The sequence below is a fragment of the Arabidopsis thaliana genome, chromosome 3 (genome assembly GCF_000001735.4).
Source record: "Arabidopsis thaliana chromosome 3, partial sequence".
Classification (NCBI taxonomy): Eukaryota; Viridiplantae; Streptophyta; class Magnoliopsida; order Brassicales; family Brassicaceae; genus Arabidopsis; species Arabidopsis thaliana.
Window position 1 is genome coordinate 14356772 of NC_003074.8, and position 23563 is coordinate 14380334.

The 23563-nt window shown below is 35.5% G+C and overlaps 5 pseudogenes across 5 annotated transcripts; 3 read left to right on the forward strand and 2 right to left on the reverse strand.

Annotated features, from left to right (window-relative positions):
• Positions 1 to 180: 180 nt before the first annotated feature.
• On the reverse strand, positions 181 to 2751 carry AT3G42186 (annotated as a pseudogene; the record flags this gene model as incomplete). The annotated part of the gene is made up of 1 exon: positions 181 to 2751.
• Positions 2752 to 8154: 5403 nt separating this feature from the next.
• Positions 8155 to 14297, forward strand: AT3G42190 (annotated as a pseudogene; the record flags this gene model as incomplete). Its single annotated transcript has 26 exons — positions 8155 to 8214; positions 9169 to 9351; positions 9545 to 9621; positions 9709 to 9818; positions 9914 to 10167; positions 10246 to 10311; positions 10453 to 10518; positions 10638 to 10703; positions 10845 to 10910; positions 11030 to 11095; positions 11208 to 11315; positions 11633 to 11697; positions 11858 to 11917; positions 12038 to 12062; positions 12151 to 12204; positions 12322 to 12387; positions 12483 to 12554; positions 12648 to 12701; positions 12780 to 12839; positions 13035 to 13076; positions 13189 to 13254; positions 13335 to 13379; positions 13709 to 13754; positions 13811 to 13919; positions 14016 to 14100; positions 14181 to 14297.
• Positions 14298 to 15930: 1633 nt separating this feature from the next.
• AT3G42200 lies at positions 15931 to 16429 on the forward strand (annotated as a pseudogene; the record flags this gene model as incomplete). Its single annotated transcript has 2 exons — positions 15931 to 16104; positions 16199 to 16429.
• Positions 16430 to 17837: 1408 nt separating this feature from the next.
• On the reverse strand, positions 17838 to 20768 carry AT3G42203 (annotated as a pseudogene; the record flags this gene model as incomplete). Its single annotated transcript has 1 exon — positions 17838 to 20768.
• An 806-nt stretch (positions 20769 to 21574) lies between these two features.
• Positions 21575 to 23238, forward strand: AT3G42206 (annotated as a pseudogene; the record flags this gene model as incomplete). The annotated part of the gene is made up of 1 exon: positions 21575 to 23238.
• Between the last annotated feature and the right edge of the window lie 325 nt (positions 23239 to 23563).

Genomic DNA, 23563 nt, shown 5'->3' on the forward strand with positions numbered 1-23563 from the left:
AAAAAGTATCCTGTAATTACTTCACATATCTTACAAAGCTAGGTTCAAATCATTAAAAGCAAATGCTTAACCTTTACACATACAGGAAGCACTATACATCATGTTAGGAACTAGGAAGAGACAACAGTCTCTCAGTGCTTATAACAGATTTAGTTTGATTTAGTTGTCCCTTTGAACCTATGTCATGGGATCTCCAATCTTTGTAGGTGGGGTTACCATCAAACTTCCTCTTAGGTGGTAGGCTTTAAACTCATTCCTCTTGATGATCTTGCAACTTGATCTCGATTTAAACCTTTTGTAAATGGATTCGCTAGGTTGTCAACTGACTTGATGTAATCGATTGTGATTACTCCAGTTGAGATAAGTTGTCGAATAGTTTTATGTCGTGTTCTGATGTGACTAGATTTACCATTATATAGGGTACTTTGTGCCTTACCTATAGTTGATTGGCTATCACAGTGTACACGTATTGCAGGCACAGGTTTCCCCCACATTGGAATGTCTTCCAAGAAATTATGGAGCCATTTGGCTTCCGCTGCAGTTGTATCCAACTCTATGAATTCAGATTCCATAGTTGATTTCGCTGCCACAATTTTTTTGCTAGATTTCGAGGATACTGCTGCACCTCCAAGTGTAAAGATATATCCAATTGTGGATTTAAAGTTTTTGGAATCTGCGATCCAGTTGGCATCACTATAACCTTCTAAAACTGCGGGTTCTTTACCATAGTGCAAGCCATGATCTTTGGTATAACGTAGTTAGTTCAAAACTCTAGTTATAGCCTTCCAATGCTTATGTCCTGGATTGCTTGTGTAGCGACTAAGTACATTTACTGAGTGCGCTAAATCCGGTCTTGTACTGTTTGTCAAGTACATTAAGCTGTCAATTACTCTTGCATATTCCATCTGTTGCACATGTTCACAAGAGTTTTTGGTCAAGTGAAGTTGAGGATCTACTGGAATTTTTGTAGTCCCATTAGAGTAATGCTTGAAACGATCAAGTATCTTTTCAACATAGTGGGTTTGAGACAAATTAAGGCCTTCATTAGTACTGATGATTTTAAACCCAACATAACATCTGCTAGATCCATGTCTGTCATTTAAAAATATCTTTTGAGCATGTTTTTAGTTTGATTTATGATATCTGTGTTGCTCTCCAAGATGAGCATATCGTCTACATATAAACATAACAAAATGTATCCTCTTGGAGTAATATTGAAATATATGTATTTGTCACATTCATTAATGGTAAAACCATTAGACATCATAACACTGTCAAACTTCTCATGCCGCTGCTTAGGAGCCAGTTTGAGTCCCTATAATGACTTCACAAGTTTACACACTTTGTGTTCTTGTCCTGGTATAACAAACCCTTCAGGTTGTTTCATGTAGATTTCCTCTTCCAAATCTCCATTTTAAAAAGCTGTTTTTACATCCATTTGATGTATTTCACGATCTCGTAAGGCTGCAATGCCTATGAGCATCCTGATTGAAGTTATTCTCGTTACCGGAGAATAGGTATCAAAGAAATCTAAACCTTCTCTTTGTCAAAATCCTTGTACCACAAGCCTAGCTTTGTACCACAAGCCTAGCTTTGTACCTATCAATATCACCATTCGTTTTTCCTTTTAATAGTGAAAATCCATTTACTCCCCAATGGTTTAGAACCTTGTGGTAGATCTGATATCTCGTAAGTATGATGTTGCAAGATAGAGTCTATTTCAGTATTGACTGCTTCCTTCCAACAAGGTGCATCAGGGGTAGACATGGCTTCTAAATAAGTTCTTGGTACGTTTTCAGCTAAAAACATCATCAAGAAACCATCACCGAAAGATCTCTCTTTGCGAGCTCTTTTGCTCCGCCTAGGTTGTTCTTCAGGTTCCTGTTCTGTTTTTTTCAACAGTAATAGTATCCAAAGAATTGTCCTCAGTTCGATTCTTTCGTTCAGCAACTCCGTTAGATTCTGGTGATTAGGGAGTAGTTATTTGGTGTATAATGCCTTTTTCTCTGCAAAATGAATTGAATGGCTCATTATATTCTCCTCCTCTATCACTTCGAACTATTTTTATAGTTCTTTGAAGCTGATTTTCTACTTCGAGTGTAAATTCTTTGAATTTTACCAGAGCTTCATCTTTGCTATGTAATAGATATACATAACAATATCTTGTGCAATCATCTATGAATGTAACAAAGTATTTCTAACCACCTCTAGTTTGCACATATTTTAAATCACAAAAGTCTGTGTGAATTAAACCTAGAGGTCCAGTTGTTCTTTCAACTCGTGGTGAGGGAGTTTTAGTGAGTTTTTTCGTGTACGCATACTTCACATTTTTCTTGGTTAGTTTTGAATTTTGGAATTAAATTCATGTTTTGCATTTTTTGCATTGTTTTATAATTGACATGTCCTAAACGTTTATGCCAAGTAGTAAACGACTCAACCAAGTAAGCAATAGGATTTTCATTCATTTCAACAACAGAAGCAGAAGCTACATTTTTCGGAAAGACTGTCATTTAAGACATTTTGACTAGTCTACCTTTAACAAAACTCTTTCCCAGATACACTCCATGTTTCTTAAGAACTAACTTATCAGACTCAAAGTTAACGGCAAAGCCATTGTTGCTTAGCACCATTCCAGAGATGAGTCTTTTTAAGCATGTCAGGTACATGCTTCACGTTTTGCAGAGTAAGCTCACGTCCCCAAGTCAGCTTCAGAACCACTTTGCCCTTACCTTCCATCTTAGACATCACCGTTTTAAAAAATTCAAAAAATTCTCAATCCGTCTAAAGCGATAAGGTAAAAGTGGATTTATTGAATTAAGATTGTAGGAGCACAAACACTGAATTGAGAAACAAGTACGAATTTTATTAAATAACGATAATGATAAATTACAATAACAGTAATTAAGCACATAAAGTAAATCACGGAGGTAAGATATGATATATTTTTTCTTAATTCAATAAATCGGCCGTAAATGCTTTTTGGACATCACGATTTATGAATCCCAGGATACAACCGATCACAAACTAATACCCGAGCACAAAAGTATTAGACTCAAGCGAACTTGATCTACGATATACTCTGACAACTACTAAACTAAGAACTTACTTTTAAGTAGCAAGAGAGAAGAGAGACTTTAGAATTTAGAGTGTTTTGTGTTTGGGAGCTTGAGAAATAATTAGAGGCTGGGTCTCTTTATAACACCCCAAACCGTACATCAATAGCCCATCCTATTGTTTTGTCAAAAAAAAAAGCCCATGGAGCCCACTTAAATTCAAGTGAAGCAAATCAATAATGTTAAAGGGTTTTGTTACGTGTATTGTTGGTTGCACATATATATTGGTATATCTATCTCCCTCTTCTCCAAGCCGCCAAATAAGAATCTTAAGAAAGCAAATCCAAAGCATCAACACTTGAGTTCTAGAGTGTGGTCGTTACCAGATCGGAGAGAGAAGAGAGTTCAAAGGTGAAGGAAACCGAAAAGATTCATGCCACCGTTCCTAATCTGAGAGTCACCGCGTCATCTTAATCTTAACCTTAATTAAAGGTCTGCCACTACCGTTGTTGTTGAGTATGTTAGTCACTGTGGAACGCTTGAAAAGAAGAAGAAAAAGGAAGAGAAAGAGAAGAGATGAAGGATAATCGTGAGGAAGATGAGAGAAAGCGGAGACGAAGGACGATACGTTGCGGAGGAGAAGAGATCATCACCACCGCAAAGGAAAGGCATTAACAGATGGAGATTTCTTTTGTGACAGTAAGGAGAAGTGAGATGAAGCAGATCCTAATAAATCAGAAAAGGCGGCTAGGCTAAACTAGAAGCATATAAGGAAGAAGATAAAGAGAAAAGAGTAGTTTCAAGTTGAGGTTATACAAGGATGTTTCCCGTCATACTAGAAAGAATCAGTTGCTAAATAAGACATCTCTACAAAGATCACGTGCCATGAAGCCATAGCAACTGACAGAGTTTCAATCGGGTTTATATTCGAGAAGTTATACACGTTTTTTTCTGGACAAGTAACTGCCAAAGCTGTCCAAATCTATGCTAAGTAGAAATCCAGAACAGTGTGTGACTACTAGTTTTGTGATACGTTTTCCAGATGTACTAGAAGGAATTATATCGATATCAAGACGTTTATGGAAAGATATTTCTTTAAGGAACTCATAGTAGCTGACAACTTGTCCATCGGATTTAAGCTCTCTCTGGAATTGACCTTAGAAGTTTGCCCATAATCATCTCAAGTTGCAGAAACCTAGATATCAGTTCTGAGGCAGCATCTTCAGAAGAATGTGGGAGATTCATGTGAAATCTGATAGAGATAAAACTTTGTGTAGACGTTCATGTTGCTACTGTCTAACTATTCAACGGTGGGATTACATTTTGCACGGTTAGTTATTGATGTATGTATATGTTTCCGAGACTGATAATTATGGGGTAAATTGTGATGGTTTGTGTTGTTGTTTTGTTAAACGAGCTTGGTTTGAAGCCAAACCTTACAGGAGCTTTTAAGACTCAGTGTTTTACTTCATGGTTGATGGAGAGCCAAGATGGTGTTCAATAGTATGAGCTTGGAAGCAAACTAGTAACTTGTCTAAAGGATAAAGGAGAAGAGAGTTGTTCTTCATCTTCAATTAGGCTAAGGTGAGGGTGGTATTTGCGGATATGTAGTAAACTCTTTCCTTATATACTTTTTGATAGTTGCTGGGTATAGGCTCGAGAATTGTCCTTGTTGATTTATGTGAATTTGTGTGAAGCTACGTTGTTAGTAACATAATATTTGAAATGCATTGGTGACATGATTTGATATATTTAATATATATTAAATTACAAAACTTCTTATGTATATGAGATTATAAAACTAAAAAGTATGAAAAATATATTTAAGGATGTTGGACTGTAATTGGGCTGACAGGCCCATTACAGATCATTAACCGCTGACAAGCAATGAGAGGAAGGATCGAGCTACGGCCGTGGTCTTCCAAAAAATATGCTTGAGTAGCCAAGGTTAATAGGCTTGAGTAGCCAAATTTAATATAGGCTTGTGAAGCCATAAAGTTAAATACTAAAACTAAAAACGAAAATAAAATATAATGTTGTGAGCAAGACGCATGTTTGTTTGTTTAATTGTTAGACATTCTGAATCTTTGCTAAGTAATGGTTGTTGATTATATTTGGAACGTTTTTACTGTATGTCCAGTAGGCAGAGTTGATCCCCTAACTAAGTAAACTTGTTTTACTCACCCCTTTTTCCCATTTTCTCCAGGTTAGTAAGTATCAAAAGTTGCGGTTGAAATTTGTTCGTTGGTGAATTTTAAATAAAGAAAAGTTTTGGCAAGACCGGATGAATAACACGCTATCTTAGCCTGTATGGCGGGACATGTGTTATACTCTTTATATAGTAGAGGGAGATAGGATTTTGTGAGAATATTCTCAGGATATGCATGACATATTTTGAGACTATCCTGAGAATATAGCATATTCTGAGAATATAAAATATTTTGATAATATGGAATATTTTGAGAATATTTCCATAAGATTTAACTCAACAAGCCCAAGAACTCACAAGCATGACGGTCCACAAGCCTGACAGCCCTCGAGCTGACGACGGGACGACACGACAACCCGCAGGCCGGTTCGGTTCGGTCTGGTTTGGTCCAAGTGTCCCACTTTACACCCTTATTTCTCATTCAATACAACTCCGTTTTTGACGCATGAGTATACTATTTTGTAGTACTCTTTAACAGCTTTCCAATACACTAATGACCCGATAATTCCGTTCAACCCTTTGGTCGGAGTTTGACCAGAAAGTCACCGGAAAAGTTTTGTGTCAAAAAAGTTATAACATATTTCACTAGAATCCAAGTGAGCTTTGGCTTCACCCCTAAATATCTAGTTATTTAGGTAAGTAACACCTTGTTAATTATATCCAGTATAATTCTTGGTTGTGGATGACATCTAATGTCTTATCCAACCCTATATCTTTAAGCTCAAAACCGTTTTAATAGTTTAGTCAAATAAACCAATTTTATTTCACATGGTAACTGTTACCATATGCCTCACTCTCAAACAATTGCAGACCACTGCTTTGGCAGACCCGCTAAACAACAATTTAAATTTTAAGAGTTGATAAAATTGGGAAGACATCAAATACTTGGTATTAGCTGAGGAATTAATTTTATAACTCAATTTTATATTTAAAATTTATATCCAATATAAATAAAATATATAATACATATCTGATATGTAATTCATTAAAGTATAAAATTTTTAATTAATCTTAATCAAATTAAATTATTAGTTTTAAAAAAAATTGATCTTAATTAATTTTTAATAATTCTAATCATATTAAAATATATTATAATCGAGTTAATCCTAATCAAATTAGGATTTATCAAATTATTATTATCACAAGAATGATTATGATCAAATCAAAATCTTTACACAAATATTACGGTAATTAATTTCCCTCTTCTCAAGAAAGTAAATCACAAACCAAAAATATTCTATAATATTTATGGTAAGAATCTTTTAAATAAGGAACAATTTCAAATCAACAAAAAATCTCATTATTACTCGTAACATGATATATATATTATATTAAATATTTGATTATAATTACTTTAATCCGGATAAATATGGAAACACATATACGATATATACATTGAATCCTGACATTATATTTAAATATCTATGTATAATGATTAATGGAAATTTCACGTGATCAAGGTAAATGTCTAATCAAACTTCATAAACACGTATATCTTTATATATTATACCTTTATTAATACTTAACATTAAAGCATATCTAATTTATATTATATAAAAGTTGAAGCTATTTGTTTTTAAAGCCATCCACATAGGATTTAAAACGAACAATCGGAAGCTAACACATCAATAATTAACATATTTAATATCTAATTAATTAACATTTTTGAAAATAACCAATTAGGAGCTGCCACATCAATAATTAACATATTTAGCATCTAGTTAATTAATATTTTTAAAAATAGTAATTATTTTTTATTTTAAAATTCAAAATAAGAAAGGAAAATAACAAATATTAAATTTAAACATATAAATAAAGCAAGTTATATAATTATAATTATATAATATTAAACCCAACCTTATAGGATTTTATACAACTAATCCAACATTTTAATATAATTTAAAGAAATGTAACAAGGACGTGGTTTGATGGTGGTGTTTTTAATCGTATCAATTTTAATCAAGTTCTCGAAGATATAAATTGAGGTCTTTCAGTCTGGGAAGCTTGAAGGTGAAGAGGATCTAAACTACATCAAAAGAGAGAAGTGATATAGTTAAGTACTAATTTAGAAGCTAAAACATTTTCTTAGAATAATAGAAAACAAAACAGAGTACATCTTGACGAGATTAAAAAATGCTTATACTAACAAAAAAAAAAGAGATTTTCGAAGAAAAAATATGGATAATGTGAAAAGTTTAGAAGGTATGACACATATTGATTAGACAAAATCATAAGAGGATGGAAAGAGACAATGTAAGAAAAAATTGAAACAAATAAAACGAGTTCTTGCAAAAAGATAGGAATACTATTAGCTCTCTGTAAAAAAGTTGTGAAGACAGAAATTCATATACATATTGAAAAAAATATGTGAAAAATATGAGTTGTTAAAAAAAAGTATAGATAAGCTTAGGATTATACTTCTACATAATATCTTATTTTTAGAAGAGCTATACTAACTAATGCAGCGAAGATAAACGAAAAGATAGTAAATTTGCGGGTACCAAAATTAGAATCGTCGAATCTATTTTCCATACAACAATTTATTTCATACGTAAAAAACGTCGTTAACCTAAATATCTAAAGCTAAAGAGAGAGTCATGAACCAAAAAAATGTTCTTTTGATAAATGTTGTAAAGAATTTTTCTAGTTATGGGGGAAATCAAATCTCAAAGAGAGAAAAATATATCTTTAAAAACAGTCTCCTTTTTTATAATTTTACAACTTTTTTTTTGTAGATTACTAATTAATTGTATAATTTTCTTAATTATAAAAGTATATATAGATAACAATGTAAAACCCAAAACTTTATTTTCTGCTTTCTGAATCAAATCAGATTTCAAAGAGAGAAACGACGATAATGTCCAATCTTCCGTCAGATTTGTTAGAGGAACGATGGCTCATGCAAGGTTCTTGATGAAAGCGGCAATATCGACAATGACTTGCTTGGTAAAAGTGTGTCTTTGAAGGGTAATACTTAATGGTGTGCTTTGGATATAGAACACATAGGCTATAAATTGTTACTCAGTTTTGTTTTTACAGCAAGAAAGATTTAGACGTGTCTTCTGCCAAATCGAATGACGGTCGCGTGGTTCTATCAGTTCTTAGAGAAAACAAACTCTCACTTCTAGATATGAGTTTTGTTACATTAAAGATTGATATATGGGTGACCAATAAGTTTTATACTGTAGTTGCAACGTTGCAGTGGACCAAATACTTTACAATGGATACACCCATTGACATTAAGCTTCCTCTGTATTTTGTCAGTTTTGCATTCGACGAGGAACAAAAAAGGCTTTGTATTGTGATCGAATTCTTAAGGAAATGGTATACATTCTTGGAGATATCGAGAGGATGATAAGTATATCAAATTCTTTAATTATGTTCCAAGTTTGATTCATATCCAGCAAGATACAAGCTAGAAAGAAAACTACGAAACTAGAGTCAGAGAAAAATAAGGAAGTGATTTCTTGTGGTTCCACATTCTTTTCTTTTTTGGGTATACAATACAATTTCTTTAATCTTTATAACATTAAATATATTAATTAATTGATTGACTGTTACAATGAATTGATATATTATATTACTTTGATTCCTTTCTTCTTTGCATTACATTCAATTTTTATTTTTATTTTTGGTTTTAACATTTTTTGTTAAATTTTGTCAACTCTAAGACTGCAAGTCTTACGTAAATAACGCAACATCTTTATAGGTAATTTACGTAAATAATTTATGAAAGAGTAATTTATAGTATAATATCCGAAGACTGTTAAGGCTCACGTTGAAATGGCCAAAGATGTTGATTCATTTCTTGCTTATCCATGAGGCCGTTACACCTTCGAGATGATGATGAAGTAGATAAAGGAGAGGGAAAATGAACAATTAGCTACAACGTGTTTTGTCGTTCAGGGGTTGTTGTACGTTTTGCAATTGGTTGTCTTACAAGCAGCTCCGTCAATTCAAGAAGGCTCAGTAATAGACGAGACTATCGAGTCTGATTCTGAAGAAGCGGAAGACGATGTTGAAGAGGGTCCTCGAGAGTCCGTCGCTTTCAAGCTTGGGAATGCTAAGGACTTGGATGCAAATTGTTCGGTAAAACATTTATCAATTATCTTTGATATCTGTTAATACAATAATAGTGGATAAGTATCTTGTTAATTGCTAACATTTTTGCCATGTAGTTATCCGTGGCTGATTTGATTATCTTCGTTTTCTGGGACATGTTCGTGTTGCTACGATTATTTGTCCTGATATGTTGATGGATCCGTTGGAAGATTTGTCATAGTCTGATGATGAGGAAGATGAGGGTGTCGATAATATTCTTATGCTGGCTGGTCAGGGTCTAATTTTCAAGAATGATATGTTTGGTGGTGGATGCTTCCCTTCTTAGATGCAATTGCCATCTTAAAAACAAAAGCGGGGTGGTAAGTCTAATATTAGTCGGAATAGGAAATCTGGCAAACCTATAAAGAACACCGGTGGGATCAGGAGCAAACCTCAAAGACCCATACCTGAGGAAGGCAGTACTTCAGAGTTTTTGTCGATCGACGCTATTTCCCGTTTGTTGGACGAGAAGCTTGATGCTCAGAAAAATTAATCATCGCTGGTTTGATTGATTGGTTTCGCAAAAACACTGTTATTGAAAGTGATCGAGCGAAAGCTCCTGCTAGTGGGATTAGTCGGCCCGAGAAGTCTACCCCGGTTGGTAATGTTCGAGTATCCAATTCTGAAGATATTGGTTGTAATGATGGCAATGATGAGTTTGGTTTTGATTCTCTCCGCCGTCCTTGTCCCAATGTTCGGTTTAACAGTCGTGATGCGAATGCTAATGTCGATTATAATGTTGATGAGATTTTATCGTTTTACACTGACAAGGTTTCAAGTGGTGTTGGTGGCTCCGAGTCGGAGGTAAATTTATTGTTTTTATTAGCAGTTAACTTTGTTGTAGTTGTGAAAATTTTTGTCTCATGTTTTTTACCTTTACAGCGGGACGGAGTTGTTCCAATGGAGGAAGGTAATCTCACTGAGGGTGACGTCGTTAATAACCAACAGGTGGGTTGCTTGTTAGTCGAACAAATTTATATTTTAGTAAGTATATTATTTAGAATGCAAATCTTGTGTTAGCGTGGCAGCTGAAACTATAAGGGTTTTGTACCTTTTTCATCAATATACATTGTGTTATATTGTTTCTAGGCCGGTAACGATGCTGGCGTTGACGTTGCCCCGACTACAGAAGCTGCCACTGAAGATAACTCCTGGGTTAGTTGTTAAGTTCTCCTCTAGTTAACAGTGATTTAAACCTCTAATCTTTTGTCTGTGGGTTTAATCCTCTCTTCGTGGACCCCGCATGCGCAATTAATATTGTTTCTTGGTTCTAGCGCGAGGACAACACCCCCATTGATGTGGATCCTATAGATCATGCGGGTATGATCCATGATTCGCAGGTGGGTTGCTTGTTATTAGAACTAATTTATAATTTAGTAAGTATATTATTTAGCATGCAAATCTTGTGTTAGCGTGGCAGCTGAAACGATAAGGGGTTTGTACCTTTTTCATCAATATCCATTGTGTTATATTGTTTGTAGGCCTGTAACGATGCTGACGTTAACGTTGCCCCGACTACAGAAGCCGCCACTGGAGATAACTTCGGGGTTAGTTGTTAAGTTCTCATCTATTTAACAGTGATTTAAACCTCTAATCTTTTGTTCGTGGGTTTAATCCTCTCTTTGTGGCCCCCGCATACGCAATTAATATTGTTTCTTGGTTTTAGCGCGAGGACAACGCCCCCATTAATGAGGATCCTATAGTTCATGCGGGTATGATCCATGATTCGCAGGTGATGTGCAATAAAATAAATCTGTTAATTATTACAATAGCTGACATTTAATTATTTTGTTAACTTCTACATAAAACCATTACCCTAACTTATTTGTGATTTGGTACTGTAGGGCCCGAACTCTGTAGATGTAGATGCCGCCCCACTTCTGGGCGATGAAGAAAACACAGAGGTTGATGTAGATGCCGAAACCCCTATGGGTGATGAAGGAAACGCAGAGGTTAGTAGTTATGTGTGTAGTGCACTAATTTATGTTGTAACCACCTTTTCAATTCCCTCATTATTCCCCCTTGGAATATTTAAATTTGTAAAGTAGTTGGGGTAGGATCCTAAAAATGACTCAGCAAAAGAATAGCGCCCTCCCATTGGTGTTGGTGACCAGGTTTGGTTTTACCATACTCCTACATTTTATTATCTTACCAAAGATAACTCTTAGGTTAGATGTTAAGTTTTTTAGCGAACTATCTTTTGTCTTAACGACCAGTTTGAACACTTACTCTATTTTGATCTGTTAACTAACTGTTTTTATTGGTTCAGCGTGAGGACATGCGCTCATTGATCAAGATTCTCCATCTCAATCCGGCCTGTTACATGATTCGCAGGTGAGGTAGTAGGTAACATTTGGGATTTTATTTCGATAAGTGTTATAATAGCTGTTAAGTTGTTAGTGAGTTTACACTTATATTACCCACCTAACGCAATAATGAATTATCGAGATGAAAGTTGGTTAGTAAATGTAACGTCGCTGTATGTGTCTTGTAGGGACCGGTCAATGTTCCTGCACGAACTGACAGCACTCTGGATGGTGAAGATATTTCAGAGGTTAGTAGTGAGGTTGGATATTGCGCTAACTATTGTTCCACCTTTTCATATCCATTCAATCTGTAATCTTTCATATCGAGGAGACCGTGGATATTCATTAATGCGGGTTTGTGTCTGTAGTGCTGCTGAAAAAGGCAATTCCGAGGTTAGAAGTTTATGTACTTAATGATCTAAGTATTCTGTTACAGTATAATATTCGCCTGTAGTAATCGAGTCAACTTGTTGCATAGCAGAGTAACTATGCTTCCGTCAAAGTCACTCACACCCCTGCATCTCTTGTTAATGAGGTTAGTTAATAATCTTTTCTGTATATCTTATTACCTTTAATTTACCCTTGATTACTCTATGCTTTAAGATTTAGAATCGAATGTTTGATTAATTTGAGGATTTTCACTTTTGTCTAGGTTGGCGAGATTGTTTCAGTGAATGAATCCATACTATCTCCAAAGGAATCCACCATTAACGAAGAGGTTAGCAATTATCCCAGTAACGAAGTCATTATCATCTTACTGTAGTTATTTGTGTTTTTTTTACAGCGTCTTACCATATGTTAATTTGCTTATAGAGTCAGATTCAATGTGCTCAGCCGACAAGTGGAGATGGGGTCCATCTTTCCAATGTTGTTGAGGAACGCCAGGTAATATGGCTATATTATATTAGCTCGAAAGGACATCGTCTTTCTTTTGTATTATAAATTATCCGTTAACTCTTTCATCTCTTCGCTGCGAAGGTGTGTCCTGTGTCGGATGATGGCAAGGCGTCTGCGGAGAATCTGGATAACGTGGTTAGCAGCTAAATTATCCCCCATATGATATAGTTTCTCAGGCTTTTATTTAGATCCGATTCTTGACTCCTTGTAAAGATTAAGTATGGGACGATAACGATTTTAGGTGCTCAACGAAACTCTCTCAAAACTGTTGCGGTTGTTTGAAATACTTTTTTTTAATCATTATGAGTTAGTTATTCTACTCTATTGATTTTTCCATATTAGCCAACGCTAATTTTATTTCTAAAGGTTAACATTTATTTTAAACTGATATATTAAACTGTATGGGCGATAACATTATACGTTGTTGTTATCTTAAAACTTGTGTTCATTTAAAAAACTTTGCAATAGGCTGCCTTACCCTCTGATGGCGGGGTTGTATTACCCCCGAGGGTGATTCTATTGATTTATTAGGAACAAATGAACTGGTTACTAAGTCAACAAGTACCTGTTGATTATTCCCTTACTTCTTTCACTGTTATTAGATACTACGACATTTCAACAGGCTGTCGCCGGTAATGAGGATTCTCCCAGGGAAGGGGTTGAAACCCCCTACAAGTTTAATATGCAGGTTAACGAATAACCTCGTTTTTAATTGATAAATTATATCTTTTATTATTTGCTAACGACTTTGTATACCTGTATAAATAGGATGTTGGCAGAGGCGCTCCTTCTGTGGTTTCAACAGTTTGCGAGGTATGATTTTTTATAAGTTAGTGTTCTAGTTCCTAATAATTTATTTATCCTATAAACGTCGGATTACCTAATAATTTTGGCGTTTTTGTTGCACATGTTAATTGGTGATCATAGGATTCTGACGAGGTAGTCACTAACCTGTTATCCATTTAATGTTGGTGTTATGTTTTACAATTTATTTAACAATGTTTACCCATTTTCAGGATTTTACGACCCCCCCCCTCCCCCTTCAAAAGCTGCAAAGGGCTCCCTCCAGGTAAATTTGTTTGTTTATTTGGAACTTAAAATAGGTGTTTGCCCTCTTTATTTGTTAACCTATTGCGATTCAGGATGATGTCAATGCTACTATCCCGAACGGGATATGTGGGAGAAGAAGTAAACGGCTATGAACCCTTTCTAGCAAGTTAGATGGTCGTTTCCAGTATGACAAGAAAACCAAGGTTTAGTTGGTCATCCATCCCTTGTTCTCAACCAAGCAAACATTTTTGTGGATCCCGAGGAACGTTTTCAAAACTCTATGAAGAAACTCAAAGCGATAAGGTTTGTGTTATCTGTTATAAATAATTGTAGCTACTAACTGATTTCCATTTTCTCTAGGTGATTTATAATTGCTTATGTATTTGTATATGGTAACAGTTCTATTAGCATTTGTGGCGGTGTTGCACTGTCTAACAAAGATATCTTGGATTTAATTGACCGGAAAAAAACTCTTACAAGCAAGGTAGCTGATCTCTCTAAAAATCCTAATAGTTATTTAGTTATAGTCGTTGCCTTAATTTTTTATTTTTTTCAATCCCTAAGGTAATGGATGCCCTCATCAAATTTAGCCGTCATTTGTTGAGTACCGATGATGCTGATGGAGAGAAACTTCGGGTTGAAGTCCTTGATTCCAAGTTTGTTTCCTTATTCTGCTGGTAGCACCTAAATTTTCTCGCTGCAACTCCAAACCGGACTTCCAATTCCCACCAGCTTAAGCCGGACTTCCGACTCAAACATCCAACGTCGCAGAGATTCTGTTATTCAGGCAGAGCTTAAGCCACTAGCAGTAATGGTGCCATTCCTTTTAAACGATGTTCTTTCAACTCTAATATGAGTAACTTTCTGCTGGCTCCATTTTTTGTAGATGGCCAATTGACATCCCCCAGGTAGCTTCACTTGATACTAGAATTTTTTCTATATTCCTTATCCATACTCATGCTACAGGCGGTATAACTGAATGTATTGAATTTGATATTGGCGGTCTTCAAAGTGAAGTGAAGAAGTTGGTATCGGCCTTAATTCTCGCTGGTGGTTACTAACTAACTTTTATGTTACCCTAATACTTTACCATTTGTGTTTTGTTTCCTTACCCTCTTCTTTTCACCTCCTCTAATAACGTTGACCTTCGTTGTGTTCTCATTGTTGCTTGTAGTATCCGTGTTTATTCTGGGATATCTATGCCAACCGTCATTTAACGTTTTCCAGTTGTTTGATATTATCTCGTTAGCGATAAGGGTTTAGAAGTAAGCATATTGTCTCGAATAGTTATTACCATTACTAATAATAGATATGGGATTAATTAAAATTATATTGTATTACGAATCCACGAAATTACCTTGGTATCGGGTATAAAGCTACAACAATTCTGTTGACTAACAAAAATTAACTTATCCGAAATCTATTATTAATGGATAAGAGATTATCTCTGTATATTTGTTATCCAGGTATCTTTTTTGTATTCATTGTCTATCACTACCTGTTAGTTAATCACTGGTTTTAAGCCTATTATTTTTTGTCCCTAACATGTCTAATATATACTATTGTATCGCGATAATATGATTCTTGTCAAAACATAATTACACAACGATATCGTTATATGTATAGTTACCCGTTAACAGATTATTATGATAATTGGTTACTTTTTCCAAGATATTTGTTTTTGTTTAAGATGTGTTAATTTACTACTTCTAGTTGGTAAGACCAACATCACGATGTCAAATTATCTGGAAACAATGAAACCCAACGTTTTGTTAACTCGCGATAGTAATGGTATAACCGTGAATATCGTCTGTGTTATCGCATTTTCGAACCCAATGGCGCGGTAGCCGTTAATATTATACTGTCCATCTGGTAGCCGTTAATATTATAGTGTTTTGAGCATTTAGTACATATGTGTCAGATAACTGACACTACCTTCTCGCGTTAGAGTTATCGTGTTTCGATGTGTTATAGTATTACTGAATGCATCGTTTTTATCTTAATAAAGCGATATTAATGTTATTATAAACAAGTGAATCCCTTTAGTAAGATAAAAACGGGATAATCATTCATTTGATAACCCGATATCTGATTGTCTTCAAATATCGGGATATGAGCCTAACTGATATCGCGATGTCGCGATATTTGATTGTCTTCGAGCCATCGTTCCTTCATTTAGGGACATAAACCCGAAGTAGATAATGAACCCGTCTCACTCTCACTCCTTCATTTAGCTATTCTTCGACCCCCCCCCAAATTGAAATCTAAAGAACCTTCAAATCGGATCCAACGATCTTCGATCTTCTTGTTAAGTATGAGTAATCAATCATCTAGTTCTTCTGGATCTACGGGACCTCAGGGTAGAGGAAAAGTTGTTGGGGTGCCAAAAAGATGTTGGTGCCGGGAAGGAGTCATGGCACTCATTTCAAAATCGGATCTGAATCCTTGCCAGAGATACTATCGCTGTGGGTTTGCTGCAAAACATAGGGTAATGTTACTCATCAAGTTCACCTATATCATAGATTTATTCAATCTTCATGTTTAGCTTGTTCTTAATTATGTAGATTAATGTTCATATGTAGCTAAGGAACGATGAACACACTTTTAAATGGGTTGATAAAGCTTTGCTCAATGAGATCGAAACATTGACAGACAAAACACGTGAATTTGAGCAAGAGTTGAAAGAGCATAGAACAGAGAGGATGGTGTTTGAAAGAATGGTTTCGGAGAAACTCGAAATCAAGATCGAGAATGAGGTTCTTGAGAAAGTTGAAGAAGCTTTGTCTGAAGCGAAAGCAAGCAGTATTGAATAAATGCGATACTTTTGTAACTACTAACTCGAATAATGTTCGTTTCTTAATTAAATGTTTTTTGGTCTAAATAAAAATGAAGATTGTCATTGGTATTAGAATAAATCCGAAGTCGGCTAAAAAAACTATGATTATTATACTCTAATTACTAAGCAGGACCATGAGATACAAAATATAACAACGTGCTCAATATAGCTGCTAACAATGGCAATATCGAAACGTTACCAGATAACAAGACGAGGAATCGGTAATATAATATCACAGCAAAACACGTTAACGCTAACACGAGAAGGTAGTGTCATTTATCTGACACACATGGATAAAATGGTCAAAACACTATAATATTAACGACTAACACGTCGTTATATTCTCACTGTACCATTAACGACTAACACGACCTTGAATTTTGTAATGCGATAACATAGACGATGTACACAGTTATTAAAATATCGTTATTAACATTATCTTTATCAACATTACCACTTCCAGGATGTTGTGTATGTGATTTGCTAAGCTCGGCTAAGTAGTTTATCACCACGTCAAGTTTGACAAACGATAAGAAAATTTTTAGGGTGACACACTTTTTAACGAGTAATAAACAAGTAGGTTGACACACTTACTAAACAGGACCGTGAGATACAAAATGTAACAACGTGCTTAATATAGCTGCTACCAATGACAATATCGATATGTTACCGGATAATAAGACGATAGATTCGGTAATATAAATCACGATGGAAACACGAAAACGTTAACGCGAGAAGGTATTGTCAGTTATCTGACACATATTAACGACTAACACGCTTTTTGGATTCGGTAATGCGATAACACAGACAATATACAGAGTTATAAAAATATCGTTACTAACATTATCTTTATCAACATTAACACTTCCAGGGTGTTGTTTATGTGGTTTGCTTAGATCGGTAAGTAGTTTATCACGACGTCGAGTTTGGCAAATGACAAGATAATTTGTAGGTTGACATACTAATTAACGAGTAATAAACAAGGCATAATATTTGAAATAACGAAAGTTGGATGGGTTCCGATATATATACATTTGGGAACAGATGTCGTACGTATGTACATTGAAAATTTTCTTATCTCATTGGTTCCTTATTTATTTCACATGGCCAGGTCAGTTCCTGTTAATCCTGGCAACCTCCATCCTTCAACTTTGCTCGCCAAAAAAGTTCTTATCTTCTTCGTTATGGTTCCTGCATTCAGGATATGTATTTTAATATCAAGTAATTGATATGATAATCCGTAACTCTTTTATTACCGTGATTGGTCCATTGCAGGTTGCCCTGTTATGACCTAACGACTTGCATCGTGAGCATCTTTTTCTTGATGTTCTCTACAAATGTGTCAGAAGTTTATAACCTAATAAGTTTAGCATATAAGAATTATATTAGCGGTTACAAGCTTTAGTTAAGCTAGTTACCTTGAACTCGCCTCTGGAGAATAGTCTTCGTTTCCTCGGGTGACCTGGTGGTCTCCAAGCATACGGTGGAGCTAGTTTACCCCCTCCCACATCATTTGGTGAAGGAGTCCGCGTCTCCGTGTCTGGAACCGGCAGCGCTTGATATGACAATCTAGTTGAGGGGTGGTGTGATGGATTCCAACCATCGTGTCCACTAAGAGTCCTTCCTGTATTGCCGCGGCTATGGCATGAGTGCAAGGAATCGTTAGCAGCTGAAACTCCCTACAAGTACATGTTCGTTCCCACAGATTAACAGCAAATGCTGCACCTCTTCTCTCTGGAACTTCATAGAGCCCATCCCCAATTTTTATTACAGCACATCCTGCTCCCTTCTTTGTAATTTTCGATCACCATGTCGTGTACCTTTGGCGGTAGGATATTCTCCTCAAACTGGGCTGCTTGCCTCCGGAGTGCAAACCATGTGACTAGAGTAGTTCGAATGGACTCTAATATCAAGATTACCGGATAATCTCGTGCCATAATTAACACATTGTTTAGTCATGTAGTTATACCTGTTTCCAACAAAATGTACCAGATAATGTTTAAGTTACCTTTCGCATAAATAGAGGAGTGTCTGTCGGACATAAACACTAACTCCGGATCATCTGGTATTGCTGCCGTCAGCTTTGTCATGAACCAGGTCCAAGCTTCGTCATTCTCTCTGTTTACAATCCCAAATGCAATGGGAAACACTTGAAAATTTGCGTCTTGCGCACTAGCTGCTATTAAGCATCCTCCAGAGCGTCCTCGTAGGTGGTTCCATCTATTACTATCACCTTCCTCATGTAAGGATACCCCACAACACATGCATGAAGCACAAAAAACAAGTACTTGAACCTCTCCACTCCAGTATTATCCTTTTCTATCTCCATGGCGACAAAGGAGTTGGGATTTGTCTCTAAAAGCTTCTTGAAGTAGGGTTGGATTAGTGTGTAACTCCCCATAGCTGACCTCATTGCATTGTCCATAGCTATTTCTCTTGCCCTCCACGCCTTCCAATAATAGACGTTGAGGCTGAACTCTTGCCGTAACATCCTTCTCAGCACATTAGGTCTAGGTCCCCGGCCTACTCCAATATATTTCGTTCTCATCAACTTCCCTATAACAGCCGTTGAAGCTTGCTTATGGAAGTCTCCTCTAGCATCTACGCTACATGTGTGGGTTGAAGTTGTGCTCCTAACCTCGAAACGATCGCTATCCGGTAACTCGCCAAGGACATGTATCGCTGACACAGACAGCCGCCACCACATTAGATGAAATGGAACTTCCGATGAATCGCATGAATTGCTAGTTTCGTTGCACAATCTTCTTTGTTTTTACCTTCCTCCCCTGGGTCGTCGAAATAAGATGGGGCATCTCTGTCATACAAGACTGTTGCAACCGGTGTATCCTTCACGATCATTGCATTTCTCTGTAACTCCGTAACCCTTGGATTATTTGAACTTGATCCAATCTCCTTAGAGGGTAACACGTCTTCTATCATTATTGTTTTCCCTTTATATACCATTGTGATGGGTTGAGGCTCCATAACGAGTGGGCCGTCATTATCAGAATAAACGTGTGCCAGTGTTTCCTCACTTGTGAGTAAATATTGGAAGGATGGTTATCGACTAACATAACACTAGGTTGATTAGCAGATAATATTGTATGTATTAGGTAACCCACCTACGATCGATAAGGTCATGTTGTTCGACGATTCAGTATCATCCATAAGGTCTTCGCTACTGAAAGAAGCGCTCGTGGAAATTGTGGTTGGAGTCCCAAATGTCGAATCACTCGAAGAGACTGCAACTATATGTGGTCCAACAGATTGTTCCACTGATCTTGCAAGGAACAAACTCAAACTTTCACTTGGTCGTACGTTTGGCTGTTCGCCACTTCCGAAATGAAGGGCTCTCGCTGTTTTCTCTTTCTCGGAAACGTTTTTTTTCTATTGTTTGAGTTCCTCCTAGGGTCATTTGTGTTGCACACATTTCACGCCGCATCTCATCTTGTTGATTTTTTCACCACAGCTCGAATAACCGATCTCTTTCAATATCTCCGTCATCAATAACCTTCTCTTTTCCTTTCAAGCTTGCAATTGCCTCTGATTGTATCACCGTACTTGGTGTCCCGGTTGTTCCAGCTGAAATATCCATGGTGTCTCGTATTATAACCCCTGCATTCGTGTTGTGTTGGTCCTTGCCTTTGCGTATATCCAGCTCGGTGTCACTCCCCATGTTTTGCATATCGTCTCTGTTACCTATAATACATAATATTCTCTAATAAGCTGGTATCAGCTAACCTTTCTGAACACAAGGTATTATATTCTCGGAAAAAGGAAAAATATTCAATATATGTTTTGCTGATAACATAACTAAAATCGTTTAAGTTTAGAGTTATCAGGCTCACCTGAAAGGTTCCAAAGCAGCATTCTTGTTAAAGCGGTCCCCCACACAGCTCTTCCAGTATTTATCCGCTATTTCCTTAGAACTCAATCCGCTTAGATCAAAGTTACTCCGATAACTATTAACGTTTCGAACATTTCCACCCCGATTTATCCTTACGCGTAGATGCACTTCATCTAGATCCGCCCTTATAGCCATGAACAGAGTCATGTCTTCGTCGTCTAGTATGTCGATTGGGTTGCACGTTTCCAATCAGGCCCCATCATCCACTGCGGCCACTGGTACGTCAGCTCGATATCGTCGTCAGGCCCCAGAGCTAACCTTCTTTTACCGCCATAACCACTTTGACAAACCCGTCTTTCTCGCTCAGTCGCACTCCCAGTGCAAAGCCATCCACATGCGAAACATGTTCGAAATATCCGTTTTCATCCCTCTTCCATTCCCCAGGAACTAATCTCACCACGAATGCCATTGTTATCTGCAGGTTTTCCGTAAATAACAATTTTGTTAGCGTTCTCATAATTATAACAATAGTCTGACAAACCCTAAAGTAAAGAACTTTCCAAATGATAACTTTAAAGTACAAAATACTCAGATCTTTAACTTTTACCTTTCAGATTTCAATTCTCTGTGTTTAGCTCCTTCTTGCATTTAAGATGTCGGAAGCTAAAGAATTTAGTATGATAGTTTTTCGGTTGCTAACAGAGTGAAAATATCACCCTAATAAATAGCATAGCATGTGTAAGTGATATTTCCGCAAGCCCGTAAATATCAGTAATAATTTCCCATTTCTTTGATGTTTCCAATGCCGGCACATAGTATCTTCCAATATAACCTCGATATCTTGAGCATTAAATGGTGAGGCAGATAGACTACTAACTGTTATCGTTTTTTCGGTTTTGTAGGGGTATTAACGGGATAAATAAAAGCGCCGAAGAGAGAGGGCTAAATATGATTTTATTATGCATGGTTTCTTAATTTTTGGATCGTCCGAGCATAGACTTTAATATCACCTTTAAAATAAAGTCTATCGTTACACATACTTATAAAATATATGAATATAATATCATCAAGTCTCAATAAATTTATTAATATGTCATCTTAGTCACAATATTAGGAGTGCACATTTTAGTTTCATGTTAAAAATGATTCGTTCTAACAATCTAACTAGAGTTTAGCTTATTATTTATAATATTTTAAGAAGTGACAACAAATATATATATATATAATTTATAATGTATATAATTTATACATTGAGAAACGAAAATACAAAAATAAATGGAAGAAATATAATAAAATAATATCGGTGTATGGGATGTTTAAGGGATATAAGAGATCTATTAAGATTTAAAATACTATTAATTTGATCTTATTATCCTACAATAAGACAAAATTTCTAATAATAATACATAACGAAAGATAAAGATAATTTTTCTTCTCAGAGAATGGATAACATATATTGACTTGAACTAACATGTGAAACCTACAACAATGATTTTTTTATAATGTTAAGAAAAGCATATCAATGGTTGTAGTCTAGATCTTTAAAAAAAACATTTAGTTTTAGCGAGCTGTGAGGAAACTAGGTATTTGCAGTTGTTTAATCAAAATGGTTATCTAAATCCTAAACTATATTAAAACAATTAATAAAAATAAACCTTCGCGTAGCGGAGGTTAATAACCTAGTATATACCAAAACATGTTGCCGTGTCATTGTAAAAATTTACTCAATACCATAATCAAAATATGACCCTTAACAAACCGTATATCCAATAAACATAAACGAATTTCCTCTAAGTGAATTATATAATTTTATTTTACCATGTTTAACGAATTAAATTTCACAAATTTCAACATGATAAACCATAAAAATTATTTATCTATATCATAATATAGATTAAATTAGATTCATATTCAGTATTAAACAAGTAGGCTCTGCTACAATTGAAGAAATTTGTACCGGTTTATAACGATTTATAAAAACTAATAACGAATTCTATAGCCAGAAACCGTGTAAATAAATAATTAAATCTAGATCTTAGGGTTTAAATATTCCTGGATATTCTGCAGCGAAAAGATGAACCATATTAATTCGAGGTTGTTTTAGCACTCCAAGTGTTGTGTCTTTACCGGTATCCACACGCACAAAATGTGAATCAGATCTGTAATGCTAATTCCTTTGAGATCTTATCTCAAAACTTTAGACAAACTTTTGTCTCTTGTATTTTAGGGTTCTTGTGATCAAAAGTATATCTCACTAACGTTGCTAATATATCATATATATAGCTAAACGTTTAACCCTAACTAATTATGTATCATATATAACATATATAGTATAATAAACATTTTATTATATATGCACAAATACAAATATATTATATATTATATTATTATTAATCCAACATTAATCCAATTTGCTTAGGTGTGTGATCATGTAGGTTTGTATAATATTAGCAATTAGTTCTGACTCATATATTATAAGCGGTCTCTAGCAAAACATTATAACCACCTAATATTATACAAATGTCCAACCTCGACATTACAACTTTAACTAAAGTAAAATTCAACTGATGTCAGGACATTACCAACATTCTTATCTCGGGTTCTCGCCTGAGCAAGCATGGCTTCGCTATCGAGATCGATGCAGATAAGCTTGTAATCTCCAAAAATGGGGTGCTTTTGGGATATAGTTTTGTTTGTGATGTTCAATTCAAAATTTCTATTGAAGCGGTGATCTGCAACAATGTTGTAACCGAGGCTTCCACCTCGAAGAAGAATGATAAACCAGTTGCTTATGTTTCAGAGTCTTTCAATACTTAGCATGAACACATAGGACGTGTTAATATCAAGTCTATGAGTAGATTGATGAACATGAATTTGATTCCAAAACATAAAATAAGCAAAGATAAATGTTAGATTAGCGTCCAAGCCAAACTCACTAAAATACCATCACCCAACGTGGAGAGAACAACACAACCTCTCTCTACAGGAAAATTGAGTATTCTTAGTGTCCAAAATCCTCTATCTAACGAGACAATAGTGAAGTAGAAAGTGTTATGTCTGCGCCCATGATAATAGGTCGACGGCTTATGATAGTGGTTTGGAGTGGTGCTATTGTTTGTCGATATAGTATAGCGATCAATATGATGCAATTGTTATATGTTTTTATAGCGTGTATTGTTTGCCATTAATTATCTAATAACAACATTTACTTCTTGAAATTGTTACTTATATAATAGCATTTGTAGAGTGCTATTAATTTATAAT